A 17,018-nucleotide genomic window follows, 5' to 3' on the forward strand; every position below is an offset into this window, starting at 1 on the left:
GCTCCAGTAACCACTTAACACCAGGTGGGCTGTGAGCTCGTCGCCTCATATAAGCAATAAAAAAAAACAGTTACAGTATTTGAAACGATAAACAAACTTCACGTAATTTCCAATTAAAATCGTCCCAACAATGTACCTACGCTGAAAATTGCGAATTTATTTCTGATTGTCGCGCCGCGTACGAAGCGAAGCCACAGCAACGAGCGTTTTCATTGCAAAACATTTTTATTTCGGAATTCGCAAATCAATCATTATTCAATAAATAAATTTAATTTTAGTCAGCTACGTCGTAATATTTGTGACATAAGTTGCTGTTGTGATCAAGGCATCGAGCGATAGGAAAATCCAGAGGCTATGCTAATCTCGCAGGCCGGTTCTTAAGCTATTTAATACGAGTTCTGTAAGGATTACCCATATTAACGAATAGGTAACTAAATAAAATAAAGAAGAACCCGCAATAACTCGAAATCACGTAGTCATTGGTAGTGGTTACCGCCATATGCCCTAAAGCAGTAATGCGTTTAGGTTTGAAAAGTTTTTTAGTAACCTCGAGAAATTTTACTAAGTTCATCTAATTTATAAGTAATCTCACGGGGCTCGGCCTATCGAATTTGCTAACACTAATCCTAGCAAGGAACGGTGCTTCGCTGAATCTAATACCAGATCGGAATCGCGACGCACTGAGAAGATCCGGCGTGAAACTCAGTGGGCTCATTTAAGGATGGGTGGTTTTACCACACTATAAAACGTATAACGTCTCATAATAATAATATTAATAAACTTCACTTTTTTTTTTTTTTTTATTGCCCTTGTAGGCAGACGAGCATACGGCCCACCTGATGGTGAGTGGTTACCGTCGCCCATGGACATCAGCAATGCCAGGGGCAGAGCCAAGCCGCTGCCTACCGCTCCAAGCCGCTGCCTACCGCTCCAAGCCGCTGCCTACCGCTACTTTATTGCACTAACGTGGCATTATTAACACATGGGATTTAAGATATATTTTTTTTAATTAAAACTGATCATTATGTTAATTTATAAGCAAGCTTAGGTATGAAATCGAAATGAATACAAACTCGAATTCGATAAAAAAATAAAAAATATTAAATTAAACCATAAAAGTAATTTTAATTACGTCTACGACTCGTGAATAATAAATAATACCTAAGAAATTACTATGAATTCTGTGCTTCAACAAACACACCTTAAAAGTAATCAGAACGAGAAATTGAACACAACACACAAAATAGAAAAACAAATAATTCTGAAATACTGTTTCACTACGACACACCACCGTCCCGATTACGTGTCGATTAAAACATAAATATAGTTCTCGAACGTTCTAGAAGAGTATTCGATTGGAAATAGGTCAAGTGTCAAAGTTACGCGATGTTAAACACAATACAGTCATCGACTTTACTAATGAAGTGCTTGAACACGCCGTCTTCTGAAGAGCGAATTATAGCAAAAGTTCATTGTACTGGTTTTTTTTTCTACCAAAAAATCTTGATGACCCGCAGTTCTTTGAGATTGATGGAAAACGTTACATTGGCTTTTAAAAGAAATGAGGATTCATTTTGTCGGAATTTCTTCGCATTCTAACCTGTGTCTCTTTTTTAATTTTTTTTATTGCTTAGATGGGTGGACGAGCTCACAGCCCACGTGGTGTTAAGAGGTTACTGGAGCCCATAGACATTTACAGCCTAAATGCGCCACCCGCCTTGAGATACAAGTTCTAAGGTCTCAAGTATAGTTACAACGGCTGCCCCACCCTTCAAACCGAAACGCATTACTGCTTCACGGCAGAAATAGGCAGGGTGGTGGTATCTTCCCGCGCGGACTCACAAGAGGTCCTACCACCGGTAAAACCAGTCACCAGTCTCGTGATGTTTGTAAGAGAATTGTTCTCGGAAACGACAATAGGCAGTCGCGTTGATCGTTCTTGTTATGATAATTATTGTTTATTTATTCACTGGTAGGTTTCACGCCGGAAGCAATGGCAACCCGATTTTAAATCAACTAAGCGCGGAATCTTTCTAGAACGCTCTAGATCGCACCATTCACCCGATCATTTTTAACTTAGCGAATTAATTGTATTTTCAGTTTAACTGCCTACATTACATGCCTATTTTACATAAAATATACATTAATAATGACATAAATATGTTTGTATATTCCAAAAATTTAAATTAAAATTAAAGTCTAAAACTAGCTCCTAACAACTGTAAGTAATAATTAACTTCATCGGGATGTTCTTACGGCACGTTGGTGATAAAATAAATAATAAATTATATAAAATAAAATAAAATATAAAACGATTATATTATATTATTTTTATTTTTTTGTAGGTGGACGGGCTTACGGCTCCCCTGAACGTAACGGTCGCTTAAGGACATGAACAATGCTACAACATTGGTCATAAAAAAAAAACCAAGCCGCTGCCAATACTTCGCGTAGTAAAAATAAAATATGCAATTCCATGCAACTAATCAGTCTATTGTATTTTTATGATACTATAACAGAAAGCTTCCTTGGAATGCTAAAAAATTACTGCACCAAATTTCTTCACAATCAGATAAATGGTTAATTATAAATAATTTATAGGATAAACACAAACGTATTTATCAAAACTAGAGGTCCCGCAATAGTCGAAATTCGACTATAATTAATTGGAATTGTAAGTTTGTACACTATTATGATTGTATTTTATACTTCTATAATCACAAATTTCGCCAAGACAAACAATATTTAATCTATTCTCAATTTGACCCCAGACGTCAAGAACAAAAGTTTGATAATAAATAGTATGCATGCGTGTGTGCGTCAAATACATGGCATGTAGTGTGTGTGTAATGTTTTCTTTATTGATTTAATGTAACTTTTAAGCATTATTTAAAAAAAATATTAGCATTGTGCACTTCTTCTCTATATTCTCTATAAGTGTGGAAAATTTCATAATCCTCCGTTCGCGCAATTTTCGTAAAAAGGGATACAAAGTTTTGCTTCACGTATTAATATATCAAAATAGCAACGTTTGTAATTGTCAGTTGTCATTAATTTGTAAAACCCAATTCGTAATTTTTCTTCGCATTCTACGAGGTATAGTATTGTTGCTCTACCAGATACGTCCGCGACTTATTATCTATGGATTAAATAGTCTCTTAAATAAAATGAATAATATGAATATTTATTTACGTTCAGTTAAAAAAGTATCGGAAATGGATGATTTGTTTATGGTTCCACGCTCAATTTTTTGTTTTTGTTTTTCTTGTTAGATTGGCACAACTTCAAATTTCCACTCCGTGGTACCCGTTTTCATCCGAGCAACATAAAGAACAATTCGTGGCGAGATTTGAACCTAATTCCGGAAAAAGCGTTTAAAAATGTTTTGATGATTAGATTCGAGTATGTTTCTGAAGGATTACACTTTGAAAGTGATAAAATAAATTTGGGTGATTATCTAATATATTTTTTTATTAATGATCTTTTCCCGGTACTTACCTGACAGAGTAGTATTAAATTATAATACCTAAATCATGTAACATTGCTAAATCAATAAACAGTCAAAATCAATACGGCGATCTTTGATTATATACACGTGTATATAATCAAAGACGACGATCATCCCCAGCTTGAGAAATTGACTTTGTCTTCTTCAAGTCTTCAATTTTCAACCTCTAAAATATCTTAATATTTTAAAATAGCTGTCGAAATCAGTTTGTTTTACTATAAATATTAATTGTATCTCCAAATTATGGTTTCTATTTTTCTCTTTCTCTATCTTATATTAACTATTTTTTAACACTATATACATATGTAAATATACATGTAATTAGTGTAAAAATTTCGTTGAAGCTTTTGTGGTTGTTAACTATGGAGACATTTAATTCGTTGTTACCACGATTTTTAGTTTTAATGTGTTCCCGCTAGTTTAACAGTGTTACAATTAACCCATAGACACAGCCCATTGAGTTTCTCGGCGGATCTTCTCAGTGGGTTGCGTTTCCGATCCGGTGGTAGATTCTGCGAAGCACTGCTCTCGCTAGGGCCAGTGTTAGCAACACTCCCGGTTTGAGCCCCGTGAGCTCACCTACACGTCAAGAAGCTGAAATAGCCTCTCAAGGCAATCAGCATAGGTAGGAAATAAAAATGATGCGTCTGATAATGATAAAAATGGTGGGTCTGCAGGTAGGATGTTAGGATTTTTTTTAAGGGATTTTATAACCTGGTAAATGAGACCTTTAAGTCATGTCTTATTTTAATTTATAGTCATATTTTTATGAGCAATGATGTTATGGAGTGAAATGAAATGATGATGATTAATTTGAGACATTAATCAACTGGGATGAAATTAAATGAAATGAAATGAGATGATATGGGATGAAATATAATCTCAGTAAAATGGTGGACATTTACTAAGATTTTTTCAGTGGACTTTTTGGAGGATCCCGAGAAGCTACGTCCAACGGCTTTGTTTCATTTTCCCACATTTGTGCACTTTCACAGATATTAAACAGTTAATAAACCACCATTATTACACATTTAAACCCGAAGAAACACTAAATAGACAAAACAAAACAAATCACACAACTTCACTCCTCGTGTTCCCGCCAAAAACATCGATGTTAGGAATAGAAAAATCTATGTTGCCAATGTATCGATAAATTTTTTCTGCCTATTAGCTGGTCGGCTAAGGGTTATTCCAACTCAGACGGGATACCTCGATGGCTTGCCATAATATATATTATATATCACTAGATCTTCATTCAAGCACATTCATTCTTATCAGTTGAATTTCCGCAAAGATTCCACTTGCACTTATGTAGTTCACTTTCTATCTTATATTTGTAGTACCTGCCATACTCAAAATGGAAATACTTTATATATAATAAAGTAAGGCAAAGAAGGGAGTAAAAAAAGATAAAACAGGTGCGGTAGTTTTTTTTTGTTACATTTGATGACGCATTGAGGGCTCCCAAACCTCCACAAATACCAGGCACCCATAACACAATAGGAGCTATCTACATTCCAACAGTCCTGTCGTTCCAGACACAGGAAACGCCAGATGCGCCGGTGAATGAACTCCGGTAGACAAGGAAGGAAACGGGGTATATTCCTAGCTCGCTCTAAAGTCATTGCCGATCAAATTACAACATTGCCATGACTGTTTTAACGTTCAATTCCATTTAGAACTGTCAACGGAGAACAGGTAAAATTTATAAGAAAAGACAATGATTTCGAACCAAAAATAAAAGAATCCAAGTAACAGAAAGAAGCACTGTAAGTTTAGAGCTTAAGATGACAACGGTATGGCCTTTATTTGTTTGGTTGTCGGTTTTTGGTTTTGGCAAAATGGGATCAGAGCGTGAGAAATTCGGGAAGAAACTTCTTCGGTGTACCAGGAACTCATGAATCACAAAGAAATCTTTTTCCCACGTTCTTCGTTGAGATCGGTTTATGGTAAATTCCCACGATCGAACGTGTGTTTTATGTGTGGATATTTTTTTTAACATTTCTTATAAACGATGGGTAGTGTTTTTTATTTATTAGTTTTAGTTTTGTAAATTTATCGCAGTATTTAATTTTATATATTTTTTAAACTTAGTCAATAAAATATAATCAATTAAATAATGAAGAAAAATGAAATATCCCACCTAAAATTCAAAGTCTGATTGGCATTTCCTATACAATAATTTTCAATTACCCGCAGCATCATTCATAAAAAATTCGTAGCCGCCATCGATTCCGGGGTGGAGGAATAACGGGGAGGGGGGAGGGTTCGCTAGAATCGAAGTTTATTGGCAGTATCGGCAATCGCCAATACGTTCGACTGATCGGAAAGCACTAGGAGCACATGACTAGCGAGGAAGTGTATCGAACCGATCAATACTAATATCCCGTATAGCTAGCCATCGATATCCCATCACACACACACACGCTTGACTCCCTGCAGCTCAACAGGTGTCCATAAAACGAATTCTCGTTTTCACGCCAATTCCAACTTTACGGCGATTCGAATTTCGAGCTCCCACTTGCTTTTAAGCTCTTGCTCTCGAGGGCTTCTAGAAACCAAGGACATTTTATTTAAAATGAAACGAAATGAAAAGCAATCTAATATCATCCGCATATAATATTTTAGACTCAAAACGATGAATGATGTATAATCTAATTATTAGGATAAATTATCTTTATTATAACGATCAATTTAAAAATAGTATTTTTTCCGCTATCTGCCAGTCATAGACGTAATTAAAACTATACGGCCTATGAGATAAATTAATAATGAACCTATGACTATGATCAAGACCAATGATCAATGTGTTATTCTCAAACTCGTCTCGTATGCTGGAAGATATTCTTAAATCTAACACCGCTTTTGGAGTTAATTTTCCAATTGCAATCTATTTTTGTATGCTTACATGAATAGGTATATAACTAAAAATATATATGTTATATAAGGAACGCATTTTTGTCGTGTCGATGACTGAACCAGCTCACGGCCTACCTGTTGTTAAGCGGTTATCGGAGCCAATAAGCATTTGAATGTTGCCGCTATCCTGGAGACATGAGATCTAGAACCTAGGTCCTATTCTTCAAACGTTCGTTACGAGAAAAATAGGCAAGACATAGTTGCGGTGCAGGCTGCGTATATTTCCTAGCAATAATCAGGACAAAGCTTGTGATATTAGATTAAATATATTCATTCGTAAACAAATTCATTCATTAGCGGACTGGAACTCTGATCTCGTTCAAACTTCACGCCTCCCAAATTGTTTAAGTTTAAGTTCAAGTCAATTTTCGAGACTTCCCCATCTTAAATCACGCCATGGGGTGAATAGCCCACCTAAACACTAGATTTTTCATGTGGCGTTCAACGTGTTAATTATTTAAAAAATGAATTTTTTTATTTTCGTTTGGATTTCCGAATCAAACGAGATTTAGTATTTTCTGATTATTGGTATTAAATTTGTAGTGAATATTGTGTATAATCTATGCTGAATAAGCCGATACCATAGATAACATATTCGCGGCAACTAACCTTGAAAAAAATTTATGATTGACACTCATTAATTTGAATGACTCGTGCGCTCCTCGATCCTTTTATCCACCTTAAAAGATATTACGTGTGAATTAATGAATAAAATCAAAACAATGTTTTAACACAACCAAATAAATATTATTTTTGTATAACAAGCGATCTCGGTACATAAACTACGATAACCTGATTCGTCAATTAAACTGCTTTAAACTCAAATTATGCATCGATCTTTTTTCTATTTTTTCCCTACCTTTCTATTCTATTCAAGCTATTCCAGCTGCCGGCTTCGCGAGGATGGGTAGGTGAGCTTACAGGCGCAACGTAAGGGAATTTTCTAACCCTACCCCTAGCAAGAGTAGTGCTTCGCGGAATCTACCACCGGATGAGAAAAGCGAACCGCTGAGAAGATCCGGCGAGATACTCAGTGGGTTATTTTTTCGCTTAGAACAGGACTTACTACGATTGATTAGTTTGCAAACCAACAAACTTCAAATGATTTTTAGTCGGAACTAAATTAAAAGACGTACCGTAACAATCTACCGAAGAGGTTAGAGAAAAACTGGTGAACACGTGACGTGAAGACGAAGCAATCGAATACGACATAATTCAAACTACGTTCACTGCGGCTTAATCTTCAGGTTGTTCAATCCCGATTCTGCAGGATAGCCGTCGGAGCACCATGGTTCCTGAGGAACGTGGATCTCCACGATGACCTGGAGCTGGACTCTGTCAGTAAGTATCTACAGTCGGCATCGTTGCGCCACCTCGAGCAGGCGGCACGACATGAAAACCCTCTTGCCGCTGGAAACTACATACCCGATCCTGTAGACCGAATAGTAAACCGTCGACGTCGCCCAAAGCGCGTCATTACGGATCATCTCGATCCATTAACGGTGCTTTTAGGCACCACAAGCACCGGACGCTGTCCTCGTCGAACCCGTCGCTTGCGACGAAGGGCTCGACGAGCGAATTAACCCATAGACACAGCCCACTGAGTTTCTCGCCGGATCTTCTCAGTGGGTCGCATTTCCGATCCGGTGGTAGATCCTGCGAAGCACTGCTCTTGCTAGGGTCAGTGTTAGCAACACTCCGGTTTGAGCCCCGTGAGCTCACCTACACACGTTAGGGTGAAGCTGAAATAGCCTCTCAAGGCTACCAGCATAGGTAGGAAAAAAAAAAACGGCTTAATCTGGAGTTTTTTATCCAGCTCCGGCGACGGCGCATAAATAAGATCCAATCTCTCGTTTTATGCAAATAAAAAATGATTTTCAATCCTATATTTAGCTGTTTCATCCGACTGTATTTAGCACATGAAATATAGGTAGTTGGACGCGGAAACATTTTTAGAGCGCGCGCTGTTAGGTAACACCGGAGCGTTCTATCCAAAACAAACAATGCAGTTTAAGATGTAAGGCCACGTTTCCAACAGAGATGGATGTTGAGAAAATCAATATTATCGCTTCGATTAACGGAGCGAAATCTTTGGGTTTGAATCACGTTTAGTATCAAACGTTTCATGGAATCGAGGAATTGTTTTGCTACTCCTACTATCTGGGACCACTGCGCTCACCGAGAGTGCGAATCTATCATATTTCCATTTAATCTCCGTCTTAGGTACGAAGGTCATACGCGGTGTTTCCTAAGTGCTACATACGACGTGTCTTACCTTTAAAGATCCGTTCATATGCACATATATCTACGAAGATAATTACGGGATGTAGCAAGCTAAGACCTAAAGCTTCTAAATTAACAGCTACCCAACCATTTTCAATTGACATTTGAAAAAATACAACTATGCGTTCTCTGCGTACATTTTTTTCATTATATCTTAGAATGGGCAAGAATAAATATCCAGAGACAAATGCAACTATCTGATAGGGACGCGGCCTTAGCGTTACTTTCGTGTTTTCAATTTTACGATCATTTATGTCGTGCGCTTGTCTGTCAACGGCCTCAAAGGTCAACCGCGGAGAATGGAAGATTTTCGTAAAGTGATCAAAGCTAATTATAAGATTTAATGTCGCGTTTATTATTTTCACATAATGAATAGACGGTCCTGATGTATTATTATTTGGACAACGACACATCATAAACGCCCGTTTCCACGAAAACTGTTAAAGATTCAACACTTCAGAAATTGTAATAATAATATTGTTCAATCAAAATATGAACCTTAGTTTTATTGTAAAATTGTACTGGTAACACCTAAGTCCTAACTAAGTTAACTAATTTTAAGATTTTTCATGGCAACCCTTTCTTCCGTTCCTGCCTTTTAGCCCCATGCAGGGCAAATTGTAATTAAATTAGAATAAAATTAGAATAAACGCGAATGTTCATTTTACAAGCTTCTATTTTATTTACACAATGATTAATCTTGAATATTTAACTATCGTGTCCACACGTTTTCACAAAACTTTAGAAATCTTTTTTTTTCCAAAGTTTAGTTATAAAAATGCTATAGCTTACCCAAAAAATATCTTATAATTCGAGATGCGAGGTATGCTCAAGTGTGTTCACTGCTGGAAGACAATTTTATATGACCTAATAGAAAGTCGAACTCAAGACTCACCCGGCATATAGTGGTTTAGACCTAGGTTTTCTTACAGTATTTTTTATTTATTACTTAGGTAGGTGGGTGAGGTCACGGCCCACCTGGTGTTAAATGGTCTTCGGAGCCCATAGACATCTACGAAGTAAATGCCGCCAAGTTGAGTTACCTTGAGTTTTCTAAGGTATGTTTTTACAGTACAACGGCTGCCTCACCCATCAAACCGAAACGCATTACTGCTTCACGGCAGAAATAGATAGAGTGGTGGTACCTACCCGTGCGGACTCACAAGACGTCCTACCGCCAGTAATCACGCAAATTATGTTTCTGTTACTTTATTTAAATCCTTTGTTATGATGACTGCTGCCGTAAACACGATAAGCGTAATAATACCTTGTCTCAACTCATGTCTAGAGACGGGTGGCGGCATTTACGTCGTAGGTGTCTATATACTCCGGTAGACATATAACAGCAGGTGGGCCGTGACGTTGTCCACCCACCTAAGCAATAAAAAAAGCTTAAATAGTTAAAAACAATTATAATCATATCTTAATCAGATACGCGTACCGGAAATAGACAAAGACAAAATAAGGACGCCCAGAGACCCCAATTACCACACCTTCTAAACAAACATCGACTCAAGATTGTTCTCTTTTAATTAATAAATAAAAACTCACTTAGACTGTCGAGTATTTATTTTCCAAATATCTAATATAAAACACAAATGCCACTTAGAGATAACAGCACAGATTTTCATATTAACCTGAAACAAACATTCTAATTAGTAAATCTATTTTAACACTACTATTAAAAAGTAGTATAAGACAAAGACAAAGAAAGACAAAGACAATAACTGCTTTGTACATAAATGATAGGCAATAACCATATTCGATGCGCAAAAAAAAAAGATTTCCAGGTCTATTAAAATCATTTCAATCCTACAGCTCCTAGCTAGATTCTACTAAAGCTAGATTCGTTAAAATAAATTTTGTTTTCAGGTATTTCAACTTTAAATTAGTCTACTGTAAAGTTCACGCATTGTCGCTTAGTCATGTTTGCCTTTCAAGCGTCGATATATATGTACATACATATCGACGCTTGAAAGGCAAACATGACTAAGCGACAATAACTGATTTGTACATAAATGATAGGCAATAACCATATTCGATGCGCAAAAAATATATATTTCTAGGTCTATTAAAATCATTTCAATCCTACAGCTACTAGCTAGATTCTACTACAGCTAGATTCGATAAAATAAATTTTGTTTTCAGGTATTTCAACTTTAAATTAGTCTACTGTAAAGTTCACGCATTGTCGCTTAGTCACGTTTGCCTTTCAAGCGTCGATATGTATATGGATGGATATATTTATAGACGGATACATGCCGGATGCGAAAATTCTAACAAGACGAAACTGATTTTCTTTCTATAATGGCAATTAAATGTTACAAAATTAAATATCAACATTTCTGTCAGCTAACTGTCGTGTGTTATGTTCTGTTCTATGGAGATCACACTGGTGGTAGGACCTCCTGTGAGTCCAGATGGGTAAGTACCACCGCCCTGCCTATTTCTGAAGTAAAGCAGTAATGCGTTTCGGTCTCAAGGATAGGGCAGCCGTTGTAACTACACTGAGATCTTAGAACTTATATCTCAAGGTGGGTGGCGCATTTAGGTTGTATATTATTATGTCTATGGGCTCTAGTAACCACTTAACACCAGGTGAGCTGTGAGCTCGTCCGCACTCCTAAGCAATAAAAAAAAAGATATTATTTTTGGTTAGCTTGCATTACAGTTAATTGAAAACGTTTCAACGGTTTTTTTTTTATTTGATCATCGCCTAAACCATATTTTCCGTACAGAATATTAACGGGCACACATATAAGTGACGACAAGAAAACAAACTTTATTTATTTATTAATTTATTTAATCAACAACGTTGGGCTGCATGTAAAAACACTATTTGAATTTACGAATATGTTTTACGTATTCAAATCGGAATCAGGTACTCGTATATAATAATTAAAGTACTACCTTTCAGGTTCAATCTCGTATTTATTAATTTTACTTTGATAATTCCAACGAGGGGAGTTCACTCGAGAGACAGATGGTACGTAACAAAAAAAGGTCTCTGGAAACGCACTGTGACGTTGGTGAGGGGCACTAAACCACTCGGATGGCCGAAGGTCCGATAACACAGAGGAGATGTAGAGATCATCTCCATCAATTCCTCAGAGCACTCCTCAGGATATAAAAAACAGAGATAACCAAAATCCCATCATAGACTCGAAGGTTCAAAACGACAACGCATTAAATTTGCCCATCTCCGTTCCTTATTGTTGCGAATAAAACAACGCCTTCAAAAATAACGATCTTCTTTGAGAATAATCCTCCTTCTTGCGTCGTATTCCTCATTGCTGAGGGTCGTGACCACCCTTTTGTATCACCTTCGCACGCACGATCATTCTCCATCCATTCTTGTCTCTGGCGGTGTGGGGGGCGTTGTGAAACGTGGAATCAAGAGCGGAGCGGATCTGGTCGGACCAAAGAGAATGAGAATAATACCCTACCAAAATTAGACATATAGAGAGAGCGTTAATCTCAATCGAATAATACAAACAGGATCAAAGGACACATTAGACAGGTTTCCGAAAAGGTTCGCAAATCGGTACCTTCACAATCTCTTCACCTTCTTAAACTAGGTTAAGTAAGGCCCTGTACAAATATCCCATAAGTGACAACCTTAAGTACTCGTTCGCACGAGACTCCAAAAATCGCCCAGCTGTCGCTAGTAATGTGTAGTTTACCTGTTTGCACTTTCCATTACTTATACTGTTGTGAAATAGCATTCGGGAAGATTAAAAATTTGTTCAAAGATAATTACATATCTTTCGTATTTAAAGACATTTTGTTTGAAAAATTGTTTTGTTTACACGACAATAATAGTAGCGTTAACAAGTAGATAGAATAAATGAACAGTTGAGATTGTGTTAATAAAAACGAGACCGTCTTGACCCGTATCATCATAATAAGTTACGTAAAATTTATTTTTACAGATAAATCACAGCTTTTCCATTATATAATCCTGCAAGTATGCAATCGAACGTATCCTAAAATTATAGTAAATAATATAAAATTATAGTGTCAAACCTTGTGGTGCTTCACAAGGGATCTTTTTAGGAAGCTCAGTGTCGCGCAGCGAGCTATGGAGAGGGCTATGCTTGGTATTTCTCTACGGGACCGAATCAGAAATGAGGAGATCCGTAGAAGAACTAAAGTTGCTGACATAGCCCGTAGGATTAGCACGCTGAAGTGGCAGTGGGCAGGCCACATAGCGCGAAGATCGGACGGCCGATGGGGCGGAAAGATCCTCGAGTGGAGACCACGTACTGGCAAGCGCAGTGTGGGACGGCCACCTACGAGATGGACCGACGACCTGGTAAGAACCGCTGGGTCACGTTGGATGCAGGTGGCAACGGACCGGCCGCACTGGAGATCACTTGGAGAGGCCTATGTTCAGCAGTGGACAATGGACAAGCTGAGATGATGATGATGAGTGTAAAACCATGCGCGTCATAAAACGCACGTGCGAATATACCGTCAGAGCACATGCAAACGAGGTTGTTGACACCCATCGACATTTGTCACCCTCAACAGTCGGGTGTAACGTAACGGGGTCGATTCAACCCCTGTTCGCAGGTTCGCCGACCTTGCCGCACATGGATAAACGTATTTTAATCTCCCGAAACAAAATTTTTAATTCATCCCGGCGGATCCATTAGAGACGAGTAACGTAACTTAATAGACAAAAGAGAAAAGGCTCTCTGTTGATTTTTTTTACATTTGAATAATTTAAAACGGCTAGTGAATGGAATCCGTTATATTTTTAAAGTCGAGACGTTTATGATATGACGCCTTGCGAAGACTTAATAATTAACGAGACATGTCAAAATAAATTAATTAAGTAGTATCTGTTCAAATTTTTATAAGTCAGTAATTTAAAACGTCTAGTGAATGCAATCCGTATTTTTTTTAAAGTCGAGCCGTTTATGATATAGACTTACTCATTAACGAGACATCTCAAAATAAATATACTGGTGGTAGGACCTCTTGTGAGTCCGCACGGGTAGGTACCACCGCCCTGCCTATTTCTGCCGTGAAGCAGTGATGCGTTTCGGTTTGAAGGGTGGGGCAGCCGTTGTAACTATACTGAGACCTTAGAACTTATGTCTCAAGATGGGTGGCGCATTTGCGTTGTAGATGTCTATGGGCTCCAGTAACCACTTAACACCAGGTGGGCTGTGAGCTCGTCCACCTACCTAAGCAATAAAAAAATAATAAAAAAATTAAAGCTCTAGGTATCTATTAAAAAGCTAAATCACGTTTTGTAACGCCTTTGGAGCTTAATCGTTGTATCGCATTTAAAATACAATTTCAAAAGCAGTAGGTACTTCGCTCTGGGGATAGTTCGATCCAGGTCATTCACCTGTTGGATCAAATAGCTACTAAGTCGTTATCTGTGAAGGCAGCTGATCGTGAAATGGCGCATCTCGTCCCTTAAGATTTTCGCCAAGATTAGGAGGTATTATAATTTTAATTCAATTCGAACCCTTAACTGTAATTGAAAAATATCTTCTTTCGAATGTATCGTACAATTTTTAATGTGCGCTCACCCATGTGACAATAACGCGATTTAAACCTTGTAGTAAGGATTGAATTGCTGGAACCTTGCGTATCTCATTTAAATGATTCCTTACCTAAGATGGCGGGTCACGGATCCGGAAAATGGTTAAAACATGACAAGATTAAAAATGTATTAGATAAATTTTGTTGAAATAAGGTTTTTTTAACAACGCACTTGTTGCTGCAGTAGTCCAAACAGTTGGAATAGTTGCAGTCACAATGCATTCCAAGAAATCGATTTGCCATACACTATTTGTCTAAAGGTCAGATTTTTCGATTCAGATAATATCAATATGCTGTCCTTGTTGTTATTGTCAATGTCCACGAGATGGAGTCAAATCAAGTACAAAAATGAAGTAAAGTATCTGAGACTCTGAGGAGTTGTTTGAGATGATTCTATCATCTCGTTTTTGCCATCGCACTGCCCGCTGCCGGAATAGAATTCATCCATAACACTTAGAATCACTGCGTTCATCCACGGTGCACTTTCAGAGATCTTTTTTGCTACCATCCGGCTTAAGAATGAACTCTTCGATAGGGGTTGACGAGTACAAGTCATCACGTAATGAAAAAGCGTTATGCCTCCTTCTCCCTGTCTCTTTCTATTATATACGAGCGAGTTTGTGCCCAACCGGACCAACACAAGCGGACTTTTTCATTAACGACATTAATACGAATTTCGACAATACAGACACGATAAATCTCTCTTTTATCAAATAATCAGCGAAAAACCTCGGCTTAACTTCAGTACAACCGGTGGTAGGACTTCTTGTGAGTCCGCGCGGGTAGGTACCACCACTCTGCCTATTTCTGTCGTGAAGCAATAATGCGTTTCGGTTTGAAGGGTGGGGTAGCCGTTGTAACTATACTTGAGACTTTAGAACTTATATCTCAAGGTGGGTGGCGCATTTACGTTGTAGATGTCTATGGGCTCCAGTAACCACTTAACACCAGATGGGCTGTGAGCTCGTCCACTAATCTAAGCAAAAAAACAAAAACAATTGCCTTTATTTTTCATTCAGGCGTTAATCGCTTAACAAATGCATTTCAGTAGCGCGGAAAGTTCTCGAACCTAGTCGCGTACCGCCATACGTGGGTTCGATTTTCACAGTTCATCGGTCAACGAGCAAATCATCTGTACACAAATTATTCATAGACGGAAAATTACACGGCTCTGTGGAAACGGCCAGCGCTCTATCCAATATATGCGTCTGTACGATGGTCGATAAACGAAGTAGAAATATATTGCAAATCTAAATGCTTCGAACAATAATTACAACTAGTGGTCCCGCAGTAGTCGAAATTCGACTATAAGTAATTGGAATTGTAAGTTTGTACACTATTATGATTGTATTTTATACTTCTATAATCACAAATTTCGCCAAGACTACACTATAAAAAATATTAACAAAGACACACAATATTTAATCTATTCACGATTTGACAACAGACGTCAAGAACAAAAGTTTGACAATAAATAGTATTCATGCGTGTGTGCGTCAAATACATGGTATGTAGTGTGTGTAATGTTTTCTTTATTGATTTAAGGCATCGTTTATGCATTATTTAAAAAAAAAATTAGCATTGTGCACTTCTTCTCTATATTCTGTATAAGTGTGGAAAATTTCATACTCCTCCGTCCGCGCAATTTTCGTAAAAAGGGATACAAAGTTTTTGCTTCACGTATTAATATATAGATAATTTTTACGGTTTTATATCGCCTTTTTTATTGTCATTTACATTATTATTGATATTCGGACTAATCGGTACCTAGCTGCGGGATTCGAACCGTTTCAAAGATAATGTATTAAGGTGCTTCTAAGCATACCTAGTGTATGTAAAAGTAAACGTACTGTTAATGTACTACAAATGTACATACTACCGATTATTTTTGAAAAAACCGCATATTATGATGTAGGTACAGATAATATTGAAAGGATATAGCCAAGTAGCTAGTGTCTATGTACATTTATGCTGAATGAGTACTTCATGATTCTACCCTTAACAACTTTTAGTAGTAATTTAAAAAAAAATCAACATTTTTCAATTCACTTTATATAAACATCACAACGTGACTGCTGCCACCCACTTTTTTCGCTACCTATTCGTTGGTAGCCTAAGGGGCTATTCCTACGCTAACTACGCCCGGACGGGTAGGTGAGCTCACGAACTCAACCAGAGAGAATTTGCTAACACTAGCCCTAGCAAAAGCAGTGCTTCGCAGAATCTACCACCGGATCGGAATCGCGGCCTACTGGTAAGATCCGGCGAGAAACTCAGTGGGCTGTGTTTATGGGTTAGTTTGCTCGTCAAACCCTTCGTCGATTACGACGAGTTCGACGAGGACGGTGACCGGTGTTTGAGGGTCCTAAAAGCACCAAGAGTGAATCCGCGGGATCCGACAAGACATGTTTCGGGCGACGGCGGCTATGCGTTGCCCCGTCGCAGTCAGATAAGTTAGTAACATTCGAAATGCCGAAATAACATTCTGACGCTTCTTTAAGATACTTCTGCCACCCACTTTCGAGGCTTGAGGTCGATGTTTCAACTGTATTGCATAAGAGCTGCCCCACCCTTCAAACTGGAACGCATTACTGCTTCGCACCAGGTACAGAACTAACCCTGGGCCTCACCTACGCCGACTCATATTACCAACATCAATAAAAAGGCATAACGAAAAAACCATTGTCACCATTATTCAGTCACACAAAAGGAGAGGAATTAAGGAGACGCAATAAAACATCTAAGA

Source organism: Bombyx mandarina, chromosome 16 (assembly GCF_030267445.1).
Source record: "Bombyx mandarina strain Sakado chromosome 16, ASM3026744v2".
Lineage (NCBI taxonomy): Eukaryota > Metazoa > Arthropoda > Insecta > Lepidoptera > Bombycidae > Bombyx > Bombyx mandarina.